The following is a 9,073-nucleotide window of genomic DNA, read 5'->3' on the forward strand; positions in this document are numbered from 1 at the left end:
CAGGTCTTTCCTCCATGGGCTTGGCACATTGGCTTTGCTTCCTGTGGTCATATTTAAACAGTCCATGTTGGGCCTGATAAGTGCCCCCACTGGGCCCGGGGCTTTCCATGGGCTGAGGGCTCCTTCCTTGCCATTGTGCTTTTCACTCTTTCAACAAACAGTGAACCTCTATGTCATGTAAACATGGTGGCCTCCTTGCTCCTGAAGAGCTATGCTATTGGTAAGACAGGCAGACCTTGCCCACCAAACCCCGATGAAAGCTGGGCCAGGTAAGGCCAAGGTTGAGTGGACAACTCATGGAGAAGGAAGGTCATTTAGATTGGTAGTATGTGTGTAAGAGGAGCTGCCTGGAGACAGTGGTATTGGAGCTAGGATGGAAGGTTAAGGAAGGAAGTGCGTATGCTGTGTGGCTAGCCATGGAGAGGGATGTCGATGTGCTGTGTGGCTAGCCATGAAGAGGGGATGCCGATGTGCACCTGTTGGTGTGGAAAGGAAGTCAGAATTTTAACTGGGCAAGCACCTTTGCATCTTAGGTCATTCTGGCTTCTGGTTGGTGAACAGATTGACGAAAGACAAGGGAGAAAAGTGGAAAGGTTGAGGCAGTGGGCCACTTTGATTGGCAGAGGTCTGGCCTGGCAGTACAGGAGAGCCTTGGGATAGTTCTATGATTAAAACAGACTTCAGTCTTTGGGAGAGTGTACTACTAGCATTGCCGTTAAACAGATGGAAACAACAAGGTTCAGAGGAGAAACCCTGTCTACGATTTTGTGGTTAGGAAGTGGACAACTAGATGACTCTGGCACAGTTGTTTTTTCTGCACTCGTGGCCTCTGAGATGGGAGGAGTAGGTGGTGAGGGTCGTCAGCAGGCTGAGGCGCTCTGGTTCTCTCCTGAGGGGCTCTCAGAAGAACACACTATCCCAGGGATACCCCAGCAGATGCCCCTACTTTACTTACTCTGCAAAAAAAAAAAAAAAAAAAAATTTAAGTTTCCACATTTCCAGTCTTGGGTTGATGCTGAGAGGAGCATTTGCCCTGGCAACAAAGACTCAGAACTCTCTAGGCTTCTGGGTGCCAAGCCTTTTGTGCCTCAGGAATCTGCCTGGAGTCCTGCCTTGTGGAGTGTCTATGCAGGACAGTGGGGCGGGGTGGGGGTGGGGTACCAGATTTGTATGTGAGATAATCCAGCAGCTGTGTGGAGGCTGGCTTTGTGGGAAGTGAGACTGAGAATGGGTAACCAGTGAGAAGGTTCGTTATCTCCAGATGGGACACTAGGACCTGCAACCAAAGCTGCAACCGGAGCTCAGAGGAGGGGAGGGCTGTGAGGTGTGAAGGGCAGACCAAATCTGGGGGTGGGGGAAAGGGGAGAAGCAGGGCGTGAGTAGGTAGATGTTGATGCTGCCAAGGATAAGGAACTGGGGTCACATTTGGAATAACACAAGACCAGTTTGGACATGGTGAGCTTGAGGTTCCAAGACAGCCAGGCAGTGGTGCTTGTGCCGAGATAGAAATCAGGACATTTAAAGTTCAAGGTTGTGTTGGCATCATATGAGGAAATCATCTCTCCAGGAAGACGTGGAAGAAAATAGATAGCTCCAAAGGAGTTGGGCTTTATGGGAAATGGTGACTGGGAGATGTGGGAAGGAGATCTACTTCTGGAAAGGAGAAGGGGTCACTAAAGTGGGGTGGAAGGAAGTGGACAGGGCATGGTCAGTGGTGTCAGCCTGGTCACAGAATGCCTACCTTGCACTTGGGGACTTAAGCCTTGGTGACCTTGGGGAGATGTTACACTGGAGCTGGGTATCGAGAACTGGCTCTGAGTAAGTAGTGGGCAGTGGAGGCCAGGAGGCCAGTGATCCTAGTGAGGGAGAGGAGGTAGGGCCCAGTGAGCGTTTGCAGTTCAACAGAGGTGAAGTTGGAATTGATGACGAGAACTTTTCTAGGAAGCTAAGGGGAAAAAAAGGAAGAGAGACCCCAAAATAGAATATGCAAATATACCGAGATGGGTGAGCTTTCTGAACAGATCTTTCTCCTGATATAACTCAAATTTGGCTGGGCTGACATGGACTGGGCTGGCACAGCTTGCTGGGCACATGGGCCTGGGTTCTGCTCCTCGCCTCAGCCCCATCTGGCCTGGGCCCCAGACCAAGCTCTCAGAGCCCTACCCTGAGGTGGCTTCTCATTTCCTCTGCCACGGGCCTTGGCAGTGACTGTTTGGTGAAGATGTTGGGGGAATTTATTGACATGCCTCTCTGTTTGCCTCCCCTGACTCCCACGTTTCAGCCTTCGCTGGCTCTGGGCCATATTCATGTCAGCTTAGTTACACTTGTTCCTTATGGGCTTGGCCATGTCTTGGTCCCATATATTTATTCTGCAGTTGCTGGTAACAGAATTCAGCCTTCTCCAGGCCAGAAATCCCTTTTCACAAAGACCCAGGCTTCTGCCTCAGCAAAGCTAAGTCCCAGCAGTGCCATGCAGTAATGCTCATTTATTGGGCATCCCGTGCTGGGATTGAGTTGGGACCCACGGTGCCATCTCAGTGCATTCTTATAACAACTTTAAAAAGCAGGTTTTTATTATCCTGTGCCCATGAGTGCTGCCCGTGAGGAGACGTGACTATGCGTTGGGAAACCAGTCTTTCTAGGGCTTGGGTGAGAAAGTGTATCCAGCATAATCCCATCCTTACCGTCACCTAGGCTTTGTCCCCATCCCACAATCTGGAAGCTACCTGGGCTGAAGAGTGTATTAAACCCTCACCCTGAGAGTAGCGGTTTAGGCATGAGAGGGAACAAACTTCTAAGTCAGACCAATCAAAAGTTAAATCACTTCCATACATGGCTTGTATTCTGGAAGCCTCGGTTGTGTCCCGTTTGCCATTTTATTCTATGCCTGTAGATAGTGACAGTGTGTGTATCAGAGACACAAGGCACTCCAGAGCTGGGTTGGGGACTATTCAAGGAGTTGGAATCCTACCACCTAAGGTAGCACAATGGAAGTCTAAGGTAGAGGACTAGAATAACCCTTTCATTGAGGACCAAAAATCCAATTGCTAAGGGGCTAGAGAGATGCCTCAGTGGTTCATAGCACTGCTCTTCAGAGGACCTGAGTTCAATTCCAGCAACCACATGGTGACTTACAACCGTCTGTAATGGGATCCAGAGCACTCTTCTGATGTGTCTGAAGACAATGACAGTGCACTCACATACATTAAATAAATAAAATACAATGTGTCCTGGCTTCAAAAAAGAGGACATCTAAAAACAACAACAGTAACAACAACAAACCCTGCAAATTTGGGGTTGAAGAGATGGTTCAGTGGTTCTTTATTGAGTATTCAGTTCACAACTGCCTGTAACTGTAGCTCCAGGGAATCTGACACTTCGGCCTCTGAGGGCATCTGTGCACACAGGTACACACACACAGACACACTTAAAAAAAGATTTCAAAGAATGTGACCTAAATTTGTGAAGGGACCGTATTCTAGAAAGAGTGACTAGACAGGACTGTGTAGGTTTAGAGGGTAAATTTCGGACACTATTTGACAGTCTTCCAGAGGAAGAAACCTTTGTGCAGAGCTCAAGAAGATGGGCAGGGGTCCTCCATGATGGGGCACATTGTCATCAGAGGCATGTACTTAGAGGCTGTCTGAAGCCACGAGGGCTGTGGTAAGAGGCTCCCAAGTTGGATTGCATGCGTGCCTTTTGAGTACTGTGTTTGGTCCCAAGAAGTGCGATTCATGAGTTCTTACATTCGTGAGAAAAGGTGAGTGGTTTGGGGGAACACCAGTCTACATACATGTGGTCTTATCTACATGCATGTGGTCTTATCGATAGGGTCCTAGCAAGCCCAAGGATCATATAAGAGATAGTAGGGTTCATGGAGCCCTAGTAAAACATAGTAAAAGTACATGTAGCCCAGTGTCCAAGCCAAAAGGAAATGCAGAAGGTGGCGTGAGAATGCTTGATTCCAGTCCAGAAAGGAGCTAGGTTAGGTAAACAACTGCGTTAGCTCCTCTTTCTCATTTTGTAAGCAAAGAAACCGTGGTGGCTTACACCTGCCATCTCTGCAATACTCAAGAGGCTGAACGAAGCAGGAGGACTGCTGTGAGTTTGACACCAACCTGGACTACAAGAGAGTAAGACCCTGTCGAGAAGAAAAAGAAGAGGAGGAAGAGGAAGTGGAAGAGGATAAGGAAAAGAAGGAAGGAGGGGAGACGGAAAAGCAAAAAGAGGAAGAGAAGGGAGAAGGAAGGAGGAGGAAAAAGGAAGGCAGGAAGGAAAGAAAAAAAGAAAGAGAAAGGAGGAAAGAAAGAAAAAGAGAGAGAGAGAAAGAAAGGAAGGAAGGAAGGAAGGAAGAAAGAAAGAAAGAAAGAAAGAAAGAAGGAAAGAAAAAGAAAGAAAGAAAGAAAGGAAGGAAGGAATCAGAGTTGGCATGGGACAGGGCATTGCCAAATAACTTAGCCGCCAAGCTGAGATAGGAACCTTCCAGATCCATCTAGTCAGGAGATTTTGTTAGAACTGATGGGTCCCGTGTGACTTCATGTGATTGTATCTGTTCCAGGGCCTGGAGACGAAGAATGGACACTCAGAGATGGGTCTGTGGCCTGGGCTGGAGGGAGGGGCTTTCTCTGGAAAGGTTTGGGAATTTCTGTCCTGTCCCTAAGACTCGTTTGCTCTACAGTAGACACCAGGTGGCGCTCCCACCACAAGCCCAGTGCCACCTAAGGATCCTGAGCTGTCTCATCCAGTCATACTCGGGCTGACTGCCTTAACGGAAGGTGAAAAAGTCTAGCTCTAATCTGCCTGTCCTCACTAAATATTCCTCTGTGGATTTTCACCTTTTGATCTCATTGGGTTTTTAACAATTTAGGGTAGAGATCAAATAAAAACGTGTGTATGGTGACAGATATATGACAGGCATAGGCTGGCACTGGGCAGTGCAGACCAGGGGGCTAAGTAGTGCGTGTTGATTTTGAAGCCAGTTGGTAGCTGGTAGACTCTGATCTGACTTAAGGAGGGAAAGCAGGAACTTGAGAACAAGATGGTGAGGGTTTGGATATGTGTGTAGCAGTGAGTTATGGTACTGGGATACAGAACCTAAATGACTCTGCACTCACTCCTACCCAGGCACAACTAGGCATGCGGCCATGAACTATGGTGACTAAAGCTATTGTACCATGCTTGTGAGACGGGCAGGCATGATGTGCAGAATGGTCCAGATGTGGCCTCAAAACCGTTTTGTTTCTTAAAACTTTATGTTTTGGGGCTGGAGAGATGGCTCAGCGGTTAAGTGCACTGACTGCTTTTCCAAAGGTCCTGAGTTCAATTCCTAGCAACCACATGGTGGCTCACAACCATCTGTAATGGGATCCGATGCCCTCTTCTTGTGTATCTGAAGACTGCAACAGTGTACTCATATACATAAAATAAATAAATCTTTAAAAAAACTTTACGTTATTTATTTATTTATTTATTTATTTATTTATTTATCTGTGTATTTGGGTGTTTTGCCTGTTCACATGTCTGTGCACCATATGCATTCAGTGCCATCAGCCTCTGGAACTGGAGTTCTAATCAGTTGTAAGCTACCATGTGGGTACTGGGAATAGAACGTGGGTCCCCTGGAAGAGCAACCAGTGCTCCTACCCATCAAGCTATCTCTCTAGCTCCTAAGACATGGCATCAGGCATCTCTGTTAACTTTTCTGGATTATCTGGTGATGCTTTTATCTGATGATCTCTTTAAACCAGACAGTGTGAGCAAAGACTTAAGTTTCCAACTTCACTTGAAAAGCCAGTCTGTCTGCTGACGCTTTCCGTGGCCCCCACGGTCTGGAGCTGAGTAGCAGCTGTCCTGTAAACAGCATTCCACCCATGACCTGCCTGGTCTGTGTGCCTCTGACAATTAGGGGCCGTGAAGATGAGTAAATAGTTCCTGTTGTTAGAGGCAGGCCTGGGTGGAGACTTTATGGCAGGCGTGGCATCCTACATAAGGAGGACACTCAAAGGATGAAGCTACCAATAAACCCAAGCATTTAGATTCTTAGACTATTGTATCTGTGGACATTAGCATGATGGTCAACATGTGTGCATGTTGTATCTCCTCACTGGATCCTTGGGGCTCTTGTTGGGGTAGGTCATGTCTTCAAGGTCATGCCATGGAATCAAGACTGAAGGAAGCTTGGGAAAGGAGCACACTGAGTTTAGTCCTGAAGGGTAAGAGGCTCTGTTGGAATATTGTGATGGACCCCAGGACCTCTGCTGGTTCTAGGCCACGAAGCTCCAATCTGTACGTGTCCAGCTCCTTTGATTTCAAGGACACATGTTGGATTTGGCTGCACCTCTTCTGCCCACAGGGTGCAGGCCTGTATCCTTCCTAGTTCTTTTGCCTCCCACTCCTCCACTTCTGGAGTCATGTGAGGGGAAGCAGAGGTGTGTCTCCCCTGGAGACTTGTCATCATCTGCATCTGTTGCTTCTTCTTCTGGTCCTTCTCCATCACTGGTCATGAGTTGGGGGTATGCCTTGGTTCAGGCTCAAGAGCCAGCTTTGGATTCTAATGAGGCAGGCAAGCCGGTCACTACCTATACTGTTTTGACTTCCCTGTGTTACTTGAGTCAGGAAACACCCCCCCCCCCAAGCCAGTGCTGATACCTGTTCACTTCTGTTGCTTTTTCCTCTATAGGACCAAGGAACAGGCTACCATCTGGCCTGGCCCTTGGTCCCAGGGTCTGTCTCGGAGAAAAGACAGCCTTCAGCGCCACTTCTCACTCTAGCATGCAGCCTTGAAAAAATGCTTTGGCTTCTACCCCTAGTTTCCATCTGTTCCCTATTGCTTAGGAGGCTGAGTCTGGCCCCTGGCCTGCCCTTCTGCTCAGCACGCAGTAACCTAGCCCTGTCTGGGTCCTTCTGAGGATTGTTTAGACCCAGACTGCAGCCAAGTACCAGAGGCAGCATGCAAAGACACATTACACTGATGGAAGCTAAGGTGTTGGCCCTAGAGAGACCACCTGAGTTAAAGTCCCAGCTCTGTCTCTGTCCATCTGAGCAAGCTTGGGTATATTGTATCACCTTTCTATGTCTTAATTCACCTGCTTACAGAGAGATATGAACTGTAGCACCTAGCTCCTAGAATCACGAAGTCTGTGTTAAAATGAGACAGTGGAATGTACGTAGCATGTAATAGTAATCACACTATTGGCAATTGTTATTAGAGTCAGAAAACTTGGCTTTCTGTCTCCATTCACTAATTTCTGATTGATCTTAGACGGACTCCTGTTGTCCTGGGTGCCTCAGTTTCTTCCCTAAGATGGAGTTGTGCTTCCTTATTCAGAGGGAAAGAATGTAGATCTGGCAGGAATGATGTAGGCGGAAGTGGGTTGCATTTTATGAGTTACTGTGCACATGGGCAATGTTTTCATTTGAATTCTTGGTTCTTAAAGGCAGGGATAGGTGACTTCTTAAGTTGCCTCAATCATTTATAGAAATGAGGACACTGGAGGGCATAACTGCCTAGAAAATGAGTCACTGGGCTAGAAAGCAAGTATCATTCTTCGAAGTTACTTTGGCCTGGTCAGTTTGCCAGCTTTAGGGCCACAAGATTCAGTGCAGGTCTGGGAAGGAGTTCTTGGGCTGTCTGTAGCCTTTCCTCTCTGGGGTTGCCACCCTAGGCATCATGAAGGTAGTGACTCTGTGTATAGTGTACGAAAGCTAGCCCTGCAATGTCTCTAGACCCTTCCCCTCATGGAGATCTGGAGGAATTCACCTTAGTAGCGAGGGTACTTTAGGGCTTTCGGGAATGGAGAAAACAGCTAGAAACAGAATGTGCAGTTGGCAGAGGTGAGATTCACGGTATCAAAACTTGCTGCCCACAGAGCAGTGAAGCGGCCTGGCTCTGAGGTCAGGGCATCCTGCCCAGTGTCTTTGCCTGTGTCTGCAGCGCGCTCGGTTTGTCTAGGTCTGTGGGTTTTGAAGGTCGAGTCTCTGTTTACTCCTGTTCCCTCTTCCTCACTCTGTCTCTCCTTGGTGCAGTACACCTTAGACTTCATATACAGTAAGCAGTAGATAAGGACATGCTGACCTGATGAATTTCTCAGTTATGACACCCGGGGGGGTACAAGCAGAGTTAGGGAGTCTGTTCCATCTCCGGCCCAAGGGACATGGGAGACCCTTTCAAAAAGAGCAAAGTGCCTCTGGGACCATAAGCCAATGACAGAGTTCCCTGGGTTGTTCAGGTGACTGCAGAGGGGCTGGGGCCTGAACCCTCTGATGGAGCTACACCGGGTTACCAGGTCGCCTTTGGTATAAGTAACTGAGCCTTAGGCAGAGAAAGAGATCCCTTCAACTGGTCTGACCTTCCTTCTCCGACTGAGTCTCCTGCCCCTCACTTTTTTCTTGGGGAAGGGGCCTTCCTAATTATATCCCCCTCAGCGCACATGGAAATGAGTTTGGATTTTCTGAGCATACACCAGCTGGCTGGGGGGAGGCAGCCCAGAAGGCTGTTGGCTGGGGAAGGGAGGAGAAAGGAGAGGGAGAGGAGGGAGCCAGGCCAAGATGAAAAATTCCCAGTGTTCTCTCAGGCAGAGCAATAGTGGGGCGTTGTGGGCACCCCACACATCCTAGACCTCCCCTCTCTCCTCCACACAGGAAAGCCTCCTGCTCTGGCTGTTAGGATCAGCAGAGACCCGAGTCCCACTCTGGCAAGCCCATTCTCCCGAGAATGGTTCTCTGACTACACACCACTTAGCTGACAGCAAGGGGGGGGGGGGGTTGTCCGGTGTTGGACTCATCCATGCGCTGAGAGATCCTTACGGATTTCCTAGGCCTTTCTTTCCACTGGGGCGAGGGAAGTGGAACCGAAGCCCAGAGGAGGGATGGGATCTTCCCCTCACGACAGATCACAAGTCTGTCTTCTTTGCAGCTGGGTTCTCCCGGTGGAGTTGCCTGCGTGCGGGTAGCGAAGGTCCTCCTGGCAGCGGTCACCTCACAAGCTAGGGGGCCACCGGCAAAGCTAGAAAAGGCTGCGAGGGGCGGGGGGAGGGGCGGGGTGGGGTCAGGAGCCTGACTCCGCCTCCTGGCG

Source organism: Grammomys surdaster, unplaced genomic scaffold, assembly GCF_004785775.1.
Source record: "Grammomys surdaster isolate TR1022 unplaced genomic scaffold, NIH_TR_1.0 241, whole genome shotgun sequence".
In the NCBI taxonomy this organism is placed as follows: Eukaryota; Metazoa; Chordata; class Mammalia; order Rodentia; family Muridae; genus Grammomys; species Grammomys surdaster.